The 21,669-nt window shown below is 32.9% G+C and overlaps 1 long non-coding RNA gene across 1 annotated transcript; it reads left to right on the plus strand.

The window, feature by feature from the left end:
• The first annotated feature begins 9,274 nt into the window (after nucleotides 1–9,274).
• LOC145276685 (uncharacterized) lies at nucleotides 9,275–13,974 on the plus strand. The gene is made up of 2 exons (XR_013867993.1): nucleotides 9,275–9,426; nucleotides 13,544–13,974. It is a non-coding gene; the product is annotated as an uncharacterized LOC145276685 (long non-coding RNA).
• The last annotated feature ends 7,695 nt before the right edge of the window (nucleotides 13,975–21,669 follow it).

Raw genomic sequence — 21,669 nt, forward strand, 5'->3', positions numbered from 1 at the left:
GTCTCCCCAGATTTCCAGTACTCTCCACCTCTTTCGATAACCTTTGCAGATGAATTTGCGTTATCGCGGCAGGCGCCTACGGTTGATTTCTCATTGTAAGTAACGTTTGGTCTTCACTAGAATATGGGTGGTAATAAGTCTCCTCAACGGTCCCGGTCCTATTTGTACTCACTTAGCGGAGGTCTAGCTAGCGCTTTCTCTCTTTGGTCTTTCCACCCTCCTTGACCCTTCTCACTTATTTGGTCTGACACCAGTTTATGGTAACACACACACATAAATAAAAATAAATGGGGCGGAAGGCAGAGGCGTAGTGGAGTTAACTTACAATTAGACAGCTTTCAGTGTTTATAATTCTATGTGATTTTCGTTTGTTTTACATCTGTAGCAGTTTCCAGAGGTCCAACTTGTGCCTATGTGTGTTAGTCTCCGTATTCAAGGGTTTTCTTAATAGTTCAGCCGTTTTCATTATTGTTTTTCAAAGTTTTTTTTGTGTGTTGTCCCTCGTGCTCCTATAATTACTGGTGTTATCGTGACTTCATCTTTTAGGTCCCATTTGAGCTCTGGCCAGTTCCGTGTAATTACTCTGCTTCTCTATCTTCTTAATCTTCAATCTTTGGTCAGGAAAATCTACAATCTCGCACGTCTTTTTCTTTTTGTTATCATGACATCCTGTCTTCTTTCTTGTCTCGGTTTATCTGTTTGTAGATTCAATTGTTTGCATAATTCCTAGTATACTGCTTTCCCCACATGATCGTGTCTATTTTTATATTCTTTTAGAGCTAGTTTGCAGCATTCGTTTATTATGTGGTTTATTGTTCCGTCTCTTTGTCAACAGATTATTTTTCCCGTGTTCTGCATTATGCATTTTTCTAATTCTTTATTTTCTGTTATTTACACACTCTTCCATACAAACCAGTCGTTTCATCCGTCTAAAAACTACCGTTAAATCTGGGGAAAAATAAGCTTTAAAAAAGATTTATTTATTTATTTATTAGTGTTTAATGTTAATACGTTTAATGTTAATACGTTTAACGTTAATACGTTTAATATTAATATGTTTAATAGTAATACGTTTTTTTGTTTTTTTTTACATAGGCATCACCACATTATCAAGGCCAAGAGGCCACTCAAGGATAAGGGTTAAAGAGTGTACAGTAGAAATTGGACAATATAATAATCATTAGTAATGAAAATTTGTTAAATTTGATAACTTCTATGGAACGGCTCATCAAGAACTTATTTACGTTAGACTTGAAGACAACCATATTGTAGTCAGCCGGAAAGCAGGAAAACGGAAGACAATTCCACAGGCGTGCAGTTCTAAGAAAGAAGCTTTGTTCATTGAATCTACGTTTAGGTTTAGGTACAGATAAAGAGTGGGGGGAATTATTGATAGTGTTTACAGCTAGACGAGTGTTTCTTGTGAAAGTTTGGCGAGGGGGGACCATAGATTGAAGCTCAGTCGAACACTTTCCATGAAAATAACGATACATCAGAGACGGACTCGCAACATCTCTTCTGTGAGATAGAGGTTGCAAGGAAGAGAAAAGGACATCTCCTACGAGGCTACGAAGTCTATTTTGAACTCTATCAAGGCAGGACAAGTCCTTTCTAGCAGCTCCTGCCCAGATGTGGCAACAGTATTCCATCCTTGGACGTACCTGGCTCTTATATAGATAGAGAATAGCATCAGCAGTGAGATATCTACCGGATCGATAGAAATATCCCACCATTTTTCCAGCGGCCTTGGCAACAGATTTGATTACGTGTTCCATTTAAGATCAGGAGTCATGGTCAAGCCCAGAAGCCTGTCAAAACTTGAGGCCTCCTGAAGACGAGAGCCATTCATTTCAATTGATGCCAGATGTGGATCAGAATGTTGATGATGTAAAGAGAGAAGCTTGGTTTTAGATGCATTAAAAGTAATCAGCCACTCCTTTCCCCATTGTACTACGTGCTCAAGATCAGAGGAGAGAGAATTGAAGAGAACTTGGTCGTTTACTGTCTTAGATGTGCTACCATAAATGGTAGTGTCGTCAGCATAAATGTCTACAAATGATGTAAGGATGTGATTTGGAAGATTGTTAATCCGTTTAATGTTGATACGTTTACTGCTAATATGTTTAATGTTAATACGATTAATATTAATACGTTTAATGTTAATGCATTTAATGTTAATACGTTTGATGTTAATACGTTTGATGTTAATACGTTTAATATTAATACGCTTAATGTTAATATGTTTAATGTTAATATATTTAATATTGATACGTTTAATATCAATACGTTAAATGCTAATACGTTTAATGTTAATACGTTTAATATTAATGCGGTTAATGTTAATATGGATAATATTAATACATTTAATATTAATACGTTACCCACACCGAAAAAAACTTGCAGTACCTCACATCCTGCTTTGCAGAGGCTGCTCAGCTCTTCGGACTCGAGGTGAGCTTCAAAAAGGCGGAAGTACTCCACCAGCATATTCCTTTGTGATGCCATCTAATATATATATCGGCATAAAGAAAGCCTGATAATGGTTTCTTTGTTTGTTTTTGTTTTACAGCATATAAACCCTTTTCAGGTTATTTAATGGCGAATACAGTGATTTTGAAGAACAATTTTTTAATGAGTATATTTATTGTTTTTTTTTTTTAAGTCGATTTCTATTTAACCCATAGTTGGGAGCCTAATAGGTACTACCACTCCGGGTCAGATTGGACCTAGGAGTAATGGCAATTAAAGGGTGGATCCAAACTCCCCAAATCCGCAAGCTGGGGCGTCACCATCAAATATAGTTTAAGGTTATATCCAGGACCGCCTAATGATGGGATCACAATTGTAAACAAGATGGCTGCGATACAGTGATGACGTATTCGTACTCTTACTTCATATAGATTCTCAAACCTTACTGGACAATCTATTTATACAGTTCATGATGGAAAAGGCAACATACCAAATTATCGTTACTTAATGCGCTGATAACTCGCACTGGTCAGAGGTTTATGACATTTATATATTAATAAACAACATTCCCCGGACAAAATCTAAACTTCAACCTCCACTATCCATACAACATAAAGGATTCAACACATAAAAAAACATGCTGTAACAGCAATACATCTCAAGAAAAGACCTACGCCGAAACAACTATCCAGATAGCATAACATCAGCTCCAACAAATCTGGACGAAACACCAAAAGTTTCCACTCTTTGTATACTATACATGAAGAACCTGTTGGAAAAACTTCAAAGCATGTGTAATACATATAATATCACGATATTATTCAGGAGCGATTTAACTCTCTGGAAACAGATTTTGTTAGCCAAGATATGTCGTAAACTAAAAGTAATGTTACAAAATCGAAAAGGTGTAATACACGGAGTGATTGAAAGTCGGTATGACTGACCACATATGGAAGGAAAAGAATAACCATCTAACATTATGAGACGAAGTAAAAATTATAAACAGAGAAGAACGATTGGGAGTAAGATGACTAAAAAAACACAGCGACAATCCACTACTAAGCAAACCTAGTATACAATATGGGAAGCATTAATTATAAATAATATATATTTATAGATAAATATAGATAGTAGGAATAAATAGTAAAAAATAATAATGTGTAGTAACAAGTGGTAATGTATAATCATGAGAATTACAATTGTACATCTAGAAACAAAATTCATACTAAAATTATCCGCAAAGGTTTAAATAGTTGGTAAAATTCAACTGTAAAATTTAAACTTGCGAATTAATTAGTTGTTCTAACAACTGAAATGAGAACATGCGACCCTCGTGGATGAAATAAATTCTGTGCAGATTCCCGATTTTACCAGAAAGATTTCCGACAAAATGCATCTGAAGAAGATCGGAGGTTGATCAAAAAAGAAGTTGTATTAGGTAGGCAGGCTCGAACCCGCACCGCGAAGGAGGAAAAGAAACTGAAAAAGAACGTGAGCGTTAGCTGTTGCGCCCATCGCCAAATCAGAAGTGACGTAGGTTTAAATAAAGGCTGGACAATCGAGAAGAGGCGATGACTTTCGAAAATATTGGCGAAAAAAGCGACTCCCTGTAGAAAAGTGTCCAGTTGAGGTTGAAGGAATGAATATTTTTGGCCAATTTTTCGATATTTTCCGTCTGAAGGGTCGAACTTCAAACCGATACATATCTCGTGAAAATCCATCGTCTCTGTCGAAAGTTTTACACATGCATACATACATTTAAAAAGACAGGCAAGATTTATATAATAGATGATCTTGCGTCTAACTTTGCCCTCATCGGGAGCCAAGTAAATAGGAACAACTATCAAGCAATATTATTGCTCGAACATTTTTTTACCCATCAGAAAAAGAATGCTTTTTAACACACAAAATTATTCTATTGTTTTGAATCTTATTTACAGTATTTATTGTCATCAGTTTGATCCCGTTGACATTTCTTTTGCGGAATGTGAAAGCAGAGTATGAAATCGGAAAAGGACTTCCTAGAGTCAACCATCTACATATATGTATGGATGATCTTATAGTTTTTGGAAAGGATGAGAAGCAACTTGATACCTTCATGAACACGATCAGATTGTTTAGCAATGATATAAGGATGGAATTTGGCATCTCCAAATGTGCTATTCTCGTGATGAAAAAAAAGAGGCAAGTTAGTTCACTCAGATAGCATTGAACTGAAAAATCAGATCACAGCCGAGTACAACAGAAGATTAAGGGTTATTCTTATATCACATCTCCACCATCGGAATACGATATATGCCATCAACACCATAGCAGTAGTTATCATTCGATATACTGCTGTCATACTTGACTGGAAGGTGGATGAATTGAAATGTTTGGACACAAAAACACGTAAAATGCTCACAATTTATGGGGTCTTTGCTAAGAAAGGGGATGTAGATCGATTGTTGTAAATGTAAAAAAGAACTAAATATATTACCGAAAGCCATGAAATTCTTCTACATAAAGTGAGTAAAGAAAAAATAATAAGACATGGGGTGAAGAAAAGTCGGCGATTATAAGAGAGAGTGGAAACATTATTTGGAAAGAAACTACATGGTTCATTCTTTAAGAATACTGAATTTAGAGATAATGACAGCTGGAATTGGTTGGTCAGAGGGAGATCTTGAAAGATCTACTGAGAGCACATTAATGGCAGCCCAGGAATAAGTCACTCGCACTAGGTCTATTAAACACATCAACAAAACTGCAGAATCACCTATGTGCAGAATGTGTAATGAAAGAGAAGAAACATTAGCGCATATTGTATCAGAATGACCTATGCGATAAAGTCGCTCAGGTCCTAAACTGGAATATATGCAAACTCTATGCGTTAGACCACAATGAGAAGTGGTATGAGCATGAATCAGAAGTGGTACAGAAAAACAAAAATGTCAAACTTCTTTGGGATATACGCATACAGACTGATAAGGTCCTTAAGATCAATTAAAGATTAGATACCCCGTAGCAGAAGACGAATACTGGCACACATTTCAAGTGACACCGGTTGATCGACCTTGACATTGCCGTTGCTTGCTTGTAAACACGTCAACTAGCCGACTTGGTGGAATGTTCGCGAGCAAGATTTTTTTTTTTTCAAAACATAATTACAAAACTTATTAAGATTTTAAAGAAAAAATATATTTACAAAACATTTTATTTAATATTAAATATTTACAAAACTTTAAGAATTAAATAAACTTTTTTTTCTATTTACTCAGAACTTTTTAGTGTAAGTTACAAAGCGAATGTAAATTTAACAAAATATATTTAAATAAATGGGTGTCTTTCTGAGTGCGTTTTTTTTTATATATATTTACAAAACTTTTTTAAAAAATAAAAAGAATGAACTATATTAATTATAAAACATTAGAAACTGAGAATTTCGAACGCTAAACTTACTTGTATTTAATTTGCTCTGGTGGATAAATAAGCAAATAGCAAGTTTTTTGTTTTGTTTTTTTTGTTAAATAAAAATAAAAATTATAAAAGGATTTGTATCGTGTGATACTACACTTCATCTTTATAAGAATATAAGTTATAAGAGATATGTGAATAAAATATGTTTTTTAAATCTCGATTGTTTATAATTGTTGCTTATATTTGTGATTTTATTATGCATAAAAATTGCCTCGTCTAGAAGGATTTCTCCTTCACTGACCACCTACATACATCGCACGTTCAATAAATATTGAATTGTATTGAAAATGCACAAAGAAAGATTAAAAAAACACTGTACATAAAAATTAATTAATCTTGGTTGCAAACATCTGAACAAGTCAGTTATTATATATTTGTTTCTGCCATTAAAAAGTTTGGTTATAATAATTTTATTAATTTATTATTATCATTATTATTATCATTATTATCATTATTATTATTATTATTATTATCATTATTATCATTATTATTATTATTATTATCATCATTATTATCATTATTATTATTATGATTATTATTATTATTATTATCATTATTATTATTATTATTATTATTATTATCATTATTATCATTATTATTATTATTATTATCATTATTATCATTATTATTATTATTATCATTATTATTATTATTATTATCATTATTATTATTATTATTATTATTATTATTATTATTATTATTATTATTATTACCAGTACTAGTTTTTGTTTTTGTAAATAAATTTAAAAACGCACTCAGAAAGATGCCTGTTTATTTAAATATATTTTGTTTAAATAGGTTCATTTTATTACTTAAATTAAAAAGTTATATATTCATTTTGTTAAATTTATGTTCGTCTTGTAATTTACACTAAAATGTTTTGTGTAAATAGAAAAAAGTTATTTTTTTTAATCTTTAAAAGTTTTGTAAATATTTAATATTAAAAAAATGTTTTGTAAATATATTTTTTCTTTAAAATCTTAAAATGTTTTTGTAAATCTCTCTCTCTCTCTCTCTCTCTCTCTCTCTATATATATATATATATATATATATATATATATATATATATATATAAAAGTGAAAGTGTCTTTGTATCTGAGTATCTGTGTGTCTGTGTGTTTGTGTACATTTCCCTACACAATAACTCTGGCAATTTTTAGTCTACAAATTCGAAATTTGATATACACGTTACTGAGATTTGGGGAAATCGATGTGATCGGTTTTTGGCCAGAAATTTGGCGATTAAGGGGTCAAAGTTCAACGATTTCACCTTTGAGAACTCTACTAAACTCCTCCGACAATTTTGGGTCTACGCACTTGAAATTTTAGATATAGGTTCCTTGGACATGGATCTAACTTAATAACTTGATTTGAGCCCAAAACAATAAATTTTAAGGGGTCATAATAGAGGTCAAAGTTTTAAAAAAATTTACCTCTGCGGTCTTTTCCAAATTACTCAGACAATTTCTGGTCTAAATATTTGAAATTTTACATAAAGGGTATTCAGAGATAGGGCAAGCTTTTTCATCAGTTTGGGTCGAAAATTTTTAGTTACCAATATATAAATGTATGTATGTCTGTTTGCATGTCTGCCTTAAACTTTCAATAGAGGCGACAGATTTTAACAAGATCAGTATCGTTTTAAATTTCGATCTTTCATACGACAAATATCGAAAAATTGTCTAAAAACATTAATATATTCCCCTTCAACTAGGCACTTTTCTACAGGGGGAGGGGTCACTTTTTTCGGCGATATTTTTGAAAGTTATCCTCTCCTTTAGATTGTCTAGCCGTAATTTTTTAAAAATGTCGCTTCCAGTTTGGCGGTGGTCGTAACAGCATAAACGTTAGGTTTTACTCCGTTCTTCTCCTCCTTTGCGGTACGGGTTCGAGCCTGCCTTCCTACTACCACTTTTTTTTTGCTCAACATACGCATCCAAATACCCGGGCAACGCCGGGCGCCCATGCTAGTATATTCTTATAAAATCTTGCTCGCGAACATTCGACAATGTCTGCTATTTGACGTGTTTACAAATAACCAACGGCAATGTCAAGGTCGAACAACCAGTGTCACTTGAAATGTGCGCCAGTATTCGTCTTCTGCTACGTGGTATTTAATCTTTACTTGATCCGGTCCTTGAACACTCTAGACCTGATATAATTTTACTAAATAAAAACAAGAGAACTTTCTCAATCATTAACGTAACCTGCCTTTTCTATACCAGATTGGAAGAGAAAGAACAAGAAAAAATAAATAAATACAAAGATCTAAAACAGGAATTAGTTAGATTCTGGAAATGTAAAGAAGTCAAGGTGATTCCCATTGTGGTTGGAACTCCGGGGACCGTAACAAAAAGCCACCACAAATGGCTTAATCAGATTGACAAGATAATTTTTTTTTTTTTTTTGCAATTTTACAAAAGGCTTGCTTGTTGGGAACAGCAAAAGTGTTAAGATATAGATTGAATGTCTAAAATAATAATAATAATAATAATAATAATAATAATAATAATAATAATAATAAATTTAAGAAAGTTAAGAACGCTATGAAGCAATAAAAATATAATATCAACACCTCGAACTGTATGACAGTCAATGATTCCTATTGTAATTTAAAAACTTGGGATCATGACAAAAAAGCCACGATAAATGGCTTAATCAGATTGACAAGACAATTTCTTCTACAATTTTGCAAAAGGGTTGTCTGTTGGGGGCGGCGATAGTGTTAATACAGCTTCAATGCCTAAAGTTAAAGGAATTAACCTAATGTTTAAGAAAGAAAATCCAACTAAAAAAATCCAAATGTTGAAAATACTACTACTACTACTACTACTACTACTGCTGCTGCTGCTGCTGCTACTACTACTACTACTACTACTAATAATAATAATAATAATAATAATAATAATAATAATAAATAGAAGTTAGATATCAAAGTAAAATAAATTATAAAAAGTTGTATTAAAGCTCTTCGAAGCATCATTAGGAATTTAAACACTTGGAATAAATAGCTAAAACTATTTTAGAACACACTAAGGAAGCAAAATATTTTATTAAAGAAAGAAGGAAAATACGATTCTTTCTTTTTGTTTCTTTAAAAATGTAAACATTTATTTCCGAACCATCATCATTCTTTATTACTTTCTTTATATTTCTTCCAACTCGATATTCTCATGCATCTTGTTTCTTCTTCTTCTTCTTATTATTATTATTATTATTATTATTTTTATTTTGCTTGTTTCATTATTAATTTCCATCCTCCGCACCGCCTATCCACACTTAGTCGATTTCTAGGCGGGGACGAATATTCACGCCATTTATAAAAGCGGCATATTGTCGATCCAACACGCAGCAAACAGCTACACCTTTAGCTATAAAAGCTCCTATGCGTAGCAAGACAACAAATCCAATCAACTGTTTGATGGTGGAATTTTCAGCTGAATTTTGATTCGAAAAAAGCTACGTTTTTAAGACGAACACAACACAAACCCCAAAACCGTAAGTATTCATCAAGATTGTTTTTCATACTTTTAATGCTTTAAGTTTCAAAATTTAAATATTTAATGAAAATTATTTTGATGTTTTTTATGTATTAATTGGAAAAAGGCAGATTATTACTGAGATGTTAGGGTTACTGTGATTTGGAGGTTATATTTAAGGGGAACCATAGGCAGGGAGTTGTGTTAGTAGAAATAAGGAAACAGGCGACAAGGAGAGAATTCTTAAGCCTATCAGTTCAAAGTAAAAACTTTTATAGTAGAAAGTCTTCCGGTATTTGTGGATCTATACAGTGTAGCGGTGGGATTTAGCTTATTATCGGATTGATTGCGCTGTTCATGTCGATAGGGGAATCAGTGCAGTAAGTTTGTCGGGGTACATTCTATTGTAAAATAAACACGTGGACGTAATATTACGGCGATGGGCCAGTTGCTTTGGTTTGGTAGATTGTGTTGGATCAATTAGATTAGAGGTTATTTTTCAGCCTGTCAAAGATGGAGAGACTAATGACTTACACACGAACCCAGAAGCGAGAACAATAATTAATGCAACAGCAAATGGTGACATTTAGATATATGAGATACTTGCAAGTATGAGAAGGCAGATTATCACTGAGACGTTAAGATCACTGTGATTTGGATGCTATATTTAAGGGGCTATTCTATGTGGGGAGTTGTGTAGGTATAAATAACGAAACAGAGGGCAAAGAGGGAATTTTAGGATGTTTGTACCTGTTTTTGTACTTTTGGACCAGTTTTATAAAACTGATCCAAAAATGTATTCTCTTTTCCGAAAGATAAAGAATTATTTTATATTTGGACACGTGCAATTAAGAGAGAATATTTTTATTGGTGAAATACTGTGAAGTTTTATAGTTTTAAAAGTGTATTTATTAATTCACACGTTAATTTCATTTTGTTTTGTAAATGCACCTTTTTCAAATAATTTTTAATGAGATTATTTTAAAATCCTTTTTCTTAGTAATAAAATTACATGTTGATTTTTTAACTGCATATTTTCTTATAAGAATGTGTGAAATTTTGTTCGGAAATTTTAAATTTAAAAATATTTTTTTTTTAGATTTGAAAAATGTTAAACAACTATTTATCATTTGAGTTTTTTTTTTTTTCAGTCTATTTTCTGAAAAATATAGTAATTTCTTGTATAAAATATTGTTAATATATTTTGACGAAACATTTTATTTTCGATATGAGTGAGCCAATAAATTTCGCTTAATTTTAGCCTGGAACGTAATTTTACGACAAGATCTTTAATATTTGTAATTTAAAAAGAAAAGAGGACTGACAGCATTCTTACACGATTTCTTACATTTCGGTGTATTCTCTTTAGTGCCAAACACTCGACTCCCTCACTTTCTTTCAAATTTGATCATTTTAACGCCGCTTATTCATTGATATGCAAATTTATGCATATAAAACAACACGCTTCCATAATCTTGAAAGATCATCTCACATACAAGCTCGTGCAAAGATCGATATTCTTATATTAAGAAGTTTCAGACACTACTAACTCTGATGAAACTACATAAAACAGTTCGACTCGATTCGTAATGTTTAATCATTTCGCGACAACAACAATTTTCACAAAGTCCATCATTCGAATTTTTATTAAAAATTCTCCGTAGCACGACGAATTTTCATAAAGCTCATCTTTCTAATTCTTATTTAAAATTCTCTATAACACGACAACATTTTTTTAAAGTCCGGCACTCGAGAGCTGATTCTAAAAGTCGCCATAATGGATTTACAGCATTCGAACGACTTCATAAATTCCGACTTCTCCCAATTTATTTTTAACACCGCTAACTCATTGATTTACAAATTAATTCATATTAAATTTCAATATCTTAATTTATTTCTTTTTAAATTCATTAAATTCCGTTAAAACTTGATTTTGTGTATGCATATAAAAACTGTTTCTAAGTTTATTTTTGTCAGGATATAACTAAAAATTAGATAACTATATTAGTATAATGTATACTAGGTATAAAAGTCTCCGGAAGATAATGTATACTAGGTATAAAAGTCTCCGGAAGCGGTAGCAACTTTGTAGCTGGGCTGCTGCACCCTCTGAAGGTAGACGAGTGTCATTCGCCCTCAATCACTTCACGTTGCCATACACCGGTTCCTTGATTCAGCAGGCAAGCTAAATCATGTTAGGGGCGCCACTGCCTTGTGGTTAGCTGTTAGCTCAGCAAAGGCCAGTGGAAACAACTTGTATAGGAAATTCGGAGTGTAACCCCGCAGGCAAGTCAGTGTGGTACTTTTCATTGTCTGGCAACTACTGCGATGGAGTACTTGTCCCAGACGGACTAGTCCTACTATTGTCCCGGGGTACACCAGCGAGATTAGATAGGGAAATACTGATGCTTGTGTAACTCAACTTCTCCATACCAATTTCCAAGCTGCGCCCTGGAGAGACAACTTCAACTACACATCATAGAACCAATCAAAGGTGGACGGATACCGATGCACAAAACAATCAAACAAGCCCCAAAAAGATACCAGCACTCGAGCTCGGGTGTTGGAATGTCAGCGCAATGTTGACCGACTTGACAAACTATCTCCACTCAATCTCTGATATGCGGAAAACCGCTGTCATCAATGAAGAACTACTACGCTTACAAATAGACATTGCTGCCCTGCAAGAAACCCGTATCGTAGATTTAGGGAGTCAGAAAGCCAGACTAGACCTTCTATTGGCAAAGGAAGAAAGAAGCTGAAACAAGATGATAGCACAGTGTTGGATTTGTGGTCAAAAACTCTCCACTATAGGGTCCAGTTAGGTCAAACGCCATTGCCCGCATAATGTCACTATATATCAACACCATAGATGGACCTATCACTCTAATATGTGTCTATGCTTCAACTATGTCAACAACCGATGACATCAAGGATGCATTCTACAGCGAACTTTATGCTTACATTCAAAATTTCAAGAATCACGAAATTCTGATTGCTATGAGAGGTTTCAATGCTCGAGTTATAAATGACAACGAAGCTTGGTCCAACTGCTTAGGACACTTCGAGGTAGGAAAGTGCAGTAAAATGGACCAGAATTCTGCTCAATGCACGACCTTTGTGTAACCAACAATTTCTTCTCTATAAACCCCCATCATAGAGTATCATGCAGACAACTAAGATCAAAACATTGGCACCAACTCGATCTGATTCTCACCAGGAGGAAGTTCCTACTTTACTACACAGTCACTAGAACTTATCACAGTGCTGACAAGATCACTCACTCGTATGCTGCAGAGTCAAACTACAATCAAAGAAATTCTTCCACACCAAACAAGCTGAAACCCCAAAGATCGATGTAACCAAGACCAAACACCAAGACAAAGTCAGATAGTTTGAGGCCAACTTTGCAGCCGATTATATCCACACAGGCGACTCGGTTACAGAACTATGGGAAAATCTGAAGAAAGCCGAGCACTCTGCTGCAATCTCAGCTTATGTGAGGAATAAGGGTGGACAAAACATTGAATGGTACGATGCAAACTCTGAGAAACTAGATCCTATTTGATCTTATTGAGTCCAAGAGGAAGACTAGAAACGCCAAGACAATGTATGACAGCATTAAGATAGCAATCGATCCAAAGGCTGTAAAAATTTATCCTATGAAGTCCAAGACAAATCCATAACACTTCCCAGTTGGGTCGAACATTACTCTGAACTCTATTCAACAGAATAAAAGGTAAGAAAGAGCGCCCTCGATAGCACAATTATTTCTTGGAAAGACAACGTTACAAACGATGCTGTACTCGCAAGGGCTGATGCTGTCATCATGTCACAATTCTCATGAAACCATATAACGTTTTGTTCTCATTCAACCCTCTCCCTTAGTGATATAGTTGGAAGAAATTTAAGTGCATAAAAACGAGTCTCCACAAATTACAAGCACTTTAAACCTTTTTCAAAAAACATCATTTTGCGCTATCGCAACAGCTGTATTATTATTATTATTATTACTATTATTATTATTATTATTATTATTATTATTATTATTATTATTATTAAAAATTGTATTTTTCTGTAAATATTTGGATTGTAATATTGCGTATTTTCTATTTCAATGTTTGTTTTATACACAGACCCAAATTCAGAAGTATGACATCGTTCGGTGTGTTGTCAAAAGTGCTGCTGTGCTATCTCCTCATCAGCATCTATTTTGTCGACTTCAATGACTCGCAACGGACAGGGATATCGGCAAAGAGACAGGATTCGCCGCCTACCGAAAATCAGAATAAAACGGAACCAGTAATAATTAAGCACACCACAACATTTATCCCCATTAAGTTTGGATAACAATTGACCGCGTTTCGCTTTTGTGGCCGTAATAATTGACCAGTATTGTTGATTTGATCCCTTGTACTCGACGATCTTTAACAAAATACTGATGCGTTCTCCATCTATTATTATTGTGCTGACGAATAAACGTTTTGTGAATAAACGTTTCAGAAACATGTTAGATGAGACTATATTTAAATAAACTTGCTATCGTCTCTGAAACGATCGTATCCTATCCCTGTTGTTTTTTGTTGTTTTTTTTGTTGTTGTTGTTGTTGTTGTTGTTGTTGTTGTTGTTGTTGTTTTTATTAGTATATTGGAAAAGCTGTGTACTGGTGGCCGCCGCTTTACGCTTTGAACTTGTTTTGGCGTGAATCAAGGTTGGTGAATCATTTCCGTTTTCTTGATGCTGATTGTCAGACCGAAAGCCTTGAAAACAGCGAAAAACCTGTTTACAAGCAGCTGGGCTTCCTCCTGAGAGGTTGCACAAAGAGTAACTTGCTATCGTCTCTGAAATGATCGTATCCTATCCCCGTTGTTTTTTCTTTTTTTTTTTGAACATGTAAATGAATTTATATTAATTCGTTTATTTTATTTATCTCCTATTTAATGTACTTGAACCCCAACTCAATTGAACTGATTATATGTTTACAGTATTTCGGACGACTGGTTGTAATGCATATGTCCCGACCTATGCCAGGATAGAACTTTAGTGCCTACTGGATATAATTTGAATGCTTATAGAGAGAATTTGAATGACGACTAGAGAGAAAAATGACTACTAAAGAAAACTTGAATACCTAGTAGACAATCTCATCTTTTCCAGGGGTTTTCCCTGGCAAGCGGGTATGATGATTCTTTCCCTAGAAGTAAACCCTGACTAAATATTCAAAATCATATAGTATTCGTAGATTTTCTTGCTATGGTTTCCCAAAAGCACTAATTGTTTTCACAATTCGATTAATGATTTCATCATCAAGAGAAGCATTCCAATTTACTTTACTACCAAGATAGGTAAAGTTTTTTTTAATATTTCAAATCTTTACCGTTCACCCGGATTAGTATCTGCTGGGCTTCCTCCTGAGCGGTTTCACAAAGAGTAACATCATCTGCAAACAAAAGGTCTCTAATCAGTTTTTCGAATGAAGGTTTTAGCTTTGAAACGTTGCTGGTTAAAGTACTGTGATCTTGGTCCGAAGGCCGATGAACCATTGTTGTTAGTGTCGTAGCAGTTATATGACTGAAATCCACTTCTGTGTGCACGCGCAATATCATGCGTAATGCTTATTTGTAATTTGGTTGGTAAAATGGGTTGATAAAAAATATCGCATAGAAATAAATCAGCTAATGTGAACATTAATGCGTGCGTGCAGCTTTTTCGAACTTCTTCCCATTTATTTCGCGGACAATTACAATACAGGTCTTCGTTATTTAAATCGGCAAAGACGCTGACTCAGTTATATTTGTACACTAATAAACGTCGCCTCCCTTTAGTTTCGAAAGACAATGAATTGCCCCCCCCCCCCGTAAAGGTAGTTGTACGTGTAATTGTGAAGCAAGTGTTACACAATTTCCAACCGCACTTCTTCTGAATCGGCACTGTTTGAGTCCAGTGCCAAGGAGAACTCCAAGACGAGTGGAAAAAATGCTGAGAAAAGCGGAGAGCACATACTGCACCTTAAATTTCCAAATGTTCATCCATTTTAATATTAACCAGGCCAAACATTGCTTAACTTCGGTGGTGTAATGGCAACCGGTGTGCACACTAATACATCCTTGCGGATCAACTTGCCTTACTTTGCTGCATTCGTATTATTTGGATTCTCTGACTACTGTTCTCATATTCGGTGTTATTTGCACAACGTTTCGATCGATGTAACCTCCGATATTCTTCAGGTGTATACTGTTAAACTCTGGAATCTTTACAACACGATTGTGCTTGGTTAGACATGACTAGGTAGAAGTCTCTAATGCGAATGTAGGAACCTTAAACCTAGTTTTGTTTCTAGATGTAAATATTATTTTTATAGGCACCCAGCACAGGAAAAGTTAGAAATCAAGCCACACGAGGAGGAGACGTCATAAGTTGCCATATTTGATTTTGGAAAACTTATAGTCATATTTTCAAGATTTCGTATATAAATTCGAATTAAAAATAAAACAAAAGCTTAAGAGATACGATTTCTAAAGTATATGCAACAAACATTTTAACATTTTAATTAGATCCATTATCCAATGATAAATTCTTAAAACATAATTTAGAGAACTAAATAGCACTGACAAGATCAAAGTGTTATTAAAACATGTTTTATACTCGTTAATAAATATTCTGCTTCCATTAAAGAAATGCTATTTTTAATTTTTATATTAATATTTTTAGATATTAACTATTTTAACAAATAACATAAGTTTAGTTACTGTCCAGTGAAAGTTGGCTTTCGATATACAGATGGCATTAACCCCTGACCAGTGAGAATTATCAGCACATTTAAGGACAATATTTTGTTATCAAATTCCTTTTCTATCGTGAACCGAATAGATAGACGAATGCAGTTCACATGGTTTAATAATGTTTGAACAAATTTTGGCATGGCCTAAGTGTGAATATATTATCCACATATTGTAGCCACATTGTTGATTTTATTGGTGTTGATCTTAATAGCATTTCAGCAACGTATTCCACATATGCTGATGGTGGTACTTTGATAGCATTATCGGCCATGTTTCAAACCAGCTCATCCAGATAAATCCGAATTCGGCCGAGTCAACAAAATATCTCCAATCTTGAACAAGCATCTAAACACTCTATTGCAATCAACAGATTGGTACAACTCGATATAATTGGAACACAATGACTTTTGTCATGTATAAAAACACACGAGAATCGAATGTCAATATGATGAATTGCCAAACAAAGCTAAACTAAAAATAACCGATAGTTATCAGATCTGCAATTAAAGAAAATAGAGTTGTCAATTTAAAGTTTGCCATCATCAACATATTGTACCTATTTACTATGCCTCCCCACGGGACAGAGTTAGACACCAGTGTCGTTTTTTAACGTGGAGAAAAGGTACAAAAATAAAAATTGTCTCAGTTGTGAAGGATTTTTCCTCCACCGAAAGAGAACAAGAAAATGAAGTGCAGCATCTGAAGAACAGATGGTATTTATTTGCTCCCCACCGAGCAAATTAGGCACAAGGCCAATTTTTAATGTGAGGAGTGAAGGGAGGAGGAAGGGAAAAAGGGGACCAGCTCCCGAGAGGTGGGAAATGGGACCTGGTTAAATGTCAGGCATGTGGGGTTGCCCCCACATCTGGTCTTTGCTAGTCATAGCTAGTCATAGCTAGTCATAGCCTGCAGCATCTGAAGAACAGATACTACACTTTGATCTTGTCCCGAAGGCCAAGCCTGTGGTTTGAGTTGTCCCCCTTTGCAAATTGGCTGTTTGGTGAAATGGAAAACTAGATGGCTCTGGTTGATAGTCAATTTGCATAAGTGGAGAAATGGGCAGCATATAAACGGTACTTTTTTTTTTTTTTTAAGCAGGCGTGAAACGACGGTTGGAAGAAGTGACCGGGAATTCTTTTTGTGACGGTGAATTATTTTTGGACGTTGAAGAGCTCGACCTTTTGGAAGGAACAGCTGTGTCTTATATATTTTTTTTAATTTCTTTTTTTTTTTTTTCTACTTCACTACATAGCCATTTCATTGACTTTTGTCGTGTTGATCTAAATATCATATCATCAATGTAGGCCATATATACTGATGGTGATCTCATTGTCAGACCCTCTTCGTGCCGATATATATCATGTTCTATTACGAAGTATGCAGTTTCTATTTCTACACAGAATGTCGCCATCTCAATTATCAATAGGGATGTACGTGTTTTACTTCAATAAATTATCTGCAGTCAGCTTATCCCGTACAACAGTTAGAGTCTCATCAGTTGCTACTTTCGTGAACAGACTCGCTAGATCAGAATTGAAATCCTAAGTTCCTGTTAAATAAATTTTATTCTATTGTTGAGAACATATTGACATTTTATTTGGAACGCTGATAACATTATCTGCTTTGTTTCTAGCCGACACATCCAGATAAATACAAAGTCGGTCGAGTAGACGAAATATCTATCTTCAATCTTCAACATACATCTCGACATTCAATTGTAATCGACAAATTGGTAAAACTCGATATTATTGGAACACAACGACTTTCTATATTGTCCAAAAAAAAAAAAAAAAAAACACACGAGAACCGAATTTCAAAAAAAAAAAAAAAGCTTTGGATTTTCTATATGTTTCTGTTAAAAGCAAGTATCCGTCTTCGGCAAGTGAAAGGTGGTCCACTAAAAAGATAAACAAAACGATTCTGTGCAACTTTCTTTTCTAAACGTTGATTTCAATAAAGCAGATTTAATGATGTTAGAGGCAATTAATTTTAAATCAAAATAAATCACAAAAATTATTATTATACAAATATGTGGTTTATTCCAAACGTTAATTTTTGGCATTAATAATTAAAACACAATTTCGTGTATACAGCTCCGCAGCTTGAACGTACACGGTGTCATCTAGAGGCTCAATTTTCAAGTTTACGCATTAAATTAGGCTGTATTTCGGTAATAACGTGTTGAATGTAATCTTCTAAGTAGTCTATTATGTCTAGGCATAGGACTTCACAGATCTCTAATGAAAATAATCTAACAGGGTTAAATCGCACGAACGATGTATTCGATTGACAGGTACATTCATGAAATTATTCGTTCATTAAATGTTTCTTTCAGTAAATTGATCGTATCATTTGCAATTTGCAAACGCTACTCAGATGTCAGATGAATTGCCAAACCAAGCTAAACTAAAAACAACCGATAGTTACCAAATCTGTAATTAAAGAAAATAGATAGAATAAAGCTTAGCACATTTTATCTTCAGTGTTGAATTAAAAACAAATTTTTTTTTTCAAATCTAAAATTTTAATGTTTTATCATCGTGGTGTAATACGATCACCATAAAGCAGATCTATTCACTCGAAAAATAACTTCATGCCTGAGGTAGGATTTTTTTGTTGCGCCATCTTCTAAGTACCATTTAATTATCAATAATATTTTAAAGTATTTTTTATAAAAAGTTTTATTTAATTTTGAAACATTTTTCGGAACATTAAGAATCAACTGCATTTTTCAAAAGTTACGTAGAGAAGTTATGCAAATGTTTTTTGGTTTTTGGTTTTCTTTATATAAGTAAATAATATTTACATCGTATTTTGATATTATCCTGATTTTAGGTTTTCTGATGATTTATTATTTTTTAATTTTTCAATGATAATTTATTAGTTTTAATGATAATTTATTAGTTTTAATGATAATTTATTAGTTTAATGATAATTTATTAGGTTTAATGATAATTTATTAGTTTTAATGATAATTTATTAGTTTTAATGATAATTTATTAGTTTTAATGATAATTTATTAGTTTAATGATAATTTATTAGTTTTAATGATAATGTATTAGTTTTAATGATAATTTATTAGTTTAATGATAATTTATTAGGTTTAATGATAATTTATTAGTTTTAATGATAATTTATTAGTTTTAATGATAATTTATTAGTTTAATGATAATTTATTAGTTTTAATGATAATTTATTAGTTTTAATGATAATTTATTAGTTTAATGATAATTTATTAGTTTTAATGATAATTTATTAGTTTAATGATAATTTATTAGTTTTAATGATAATTTATTAGTTTAATGATAATTTATTAGTTTAATGATAATTTATTAGTTTTAATGATAATTTATTAGTTTTAATGATAATTTTTTAGTTTTAACGATAATTTATTAGTTTTAATGATAATTTATTAGTTTTAATGATAATTTATTAGTTTTAACGATAATTTATTAGTTTTAACGATAATTTATTAGTTTAATGATAATTTATTAGTTTTAACGATAATTTATTAGTTTTAATGATAATTTATTAGTTTTAATGATAATTTATTAGTTTAATGATAATTTATTAGTTTTAATGATAATGTATTTGTTTTAATGATAATTTATTAGTTTTAATGATAATTTATTAGTTTTAATGATAATTTATTAGTTTTAATGATAATTTATTAGTTTAATGATAATTTATTAGTTTTAATGATAATTTATTAGTTTTAATGATAATTTATTAGTTTAATGATAATTTATTAGTTTTAATGATAATTTATTAGTTTTAATGATAATTTATTAGTTTAATGATAATTTATTAGTTTTAATGATAATTTATTAGTTTTAATGATAATTTATTAGTTTAATGATAATTTATTAGTTTAATGATAATTTATTAGTTTTAATGATAATGTATTTGTTTTAATGATAATTTATTAGTTTTAATGATAATTTATTAGTTTAATAATAATTTATTAGTTTTAATGATAATGTATTTGTTTTAATGATAATTTATTAGTTTTAGTGATAATTTATTAGTTTAATAATAATTTATTAGTTTTAATGATAATTTATAAACAATAAATATTTATCATTATAACCAATAATGGACAATTTAGTGGAAAACTTACAAGAATCGTTTATGGAATCGGAAAATAGGCACACATTTTTCCGCTTTCGATACCGATTCGGATACCCAAAAAATTCCGATTTTTCCGATTTTCGATACTGATTCCGATTAATCGTCCCAACACAAGTATAATGTAAATATATCATTCACTCAATGGAAAAGCGTATCTCAAGCAAGATTGAAATTATAGCACTTTTAACTTCAGGACACTGATATTCAGGGGCACAGAACACTTTGAAGCAGCCAAAATAGACCGAGCGAAGCTGAAGAGAGTATGTAGGAAATGCCAAACCCTGCCGCCTAATCATAGAAATCTTTGGATCTGTGAAGTGTGTGATCGGGCTCTGTTATCTAAGGCAGGTTGTGTTAATCACAAGAAAGCGCACAATGAAAAATATTTTTTTAAATTAAACATCCAGTGTGGCAGCAAGTCCTGGGAACATCAACCTGAAAGAACAGTTGGAAATGACTTATATACCATACATTACGACCATGTAATCCCTACAACCACCTACCTTGAAAATACTGCTGTGAAACCTAACATAGTTATATGGAATAAGTCAGAGAGAGTTGCAACTTTGATTGAAGTGAGTGTTTCTAATGATGGCGGCCTGAACAGAGCTGAGAGAGAGAAACAGACCGAATACCAAGGTCTCATGTATGATATGAAAAGAAACTGACTTCTTAGGGAGATATCAATCATACCAGTTATCATAGGTGCTACAGGGATTATGAAGAAGAACCTGATGTCCTACCTTACTAATATTCCTGGTAAACCAAGTGCAAAAGAGATCTAGACAATTGCATTTAAGGGAACAGCGAGGATACTAAAAAGAGCTCTCGGTTGGTTTCAATAAAAAGCGGTGCAATGTTGGCAGCTGGTTTGGCAGCCCCATACCCAGCATTACAATCTTCAAAGGAAGAAAAATGAAAACACAAAAAATAGTGGTTCTGTTGCTGTTAGTTTCATCCAAACCAATGAACGTTTTCAGTCGTGTCTGCTTGAGGGTGTGCAAGTCGCTTGCAGTGCTGAAAATTCATTTTCGGGCACATGGACTTTTAGTGACTGAGGGAGTGGCACTCGTCTGACAAGACGTTGCAATCGGCATGTATACGAGGTGCTTCAAATAAGTTTCCAGACTTTTTTGCACAGGCATTTAACATTGTCTCAGACTTTTGAAAATTCAGTATGTTATTGCTATACATCTTATGAGATGACTGACCAATTTATATGATTTCAGATTCAAATGACCGGCTAGAGCAGGAATTGAAATACACCCTACTAAAGCCTGATTATCAAAGCTGGTGAATTTCAAAGATGCAATCTGGGCGTGACCGCACTTTAGAAGAAAGATATGGA

The sequence above is a fragment of the Euprymna scolopes genome, chromosome 5 (genome assembly GCF_053919585.1).
Source record: "Euprymna scolopes isolate OS-2025 chromosome 5, ASM5391958v1, whole genome shotgun sequence".
Lineage (NCBI taxonomy): Eukaryota > Metazoa > Mollusca > Cephalopoda > Sepiida > Sepiolidae > Euprymna > Euprymna scolopes.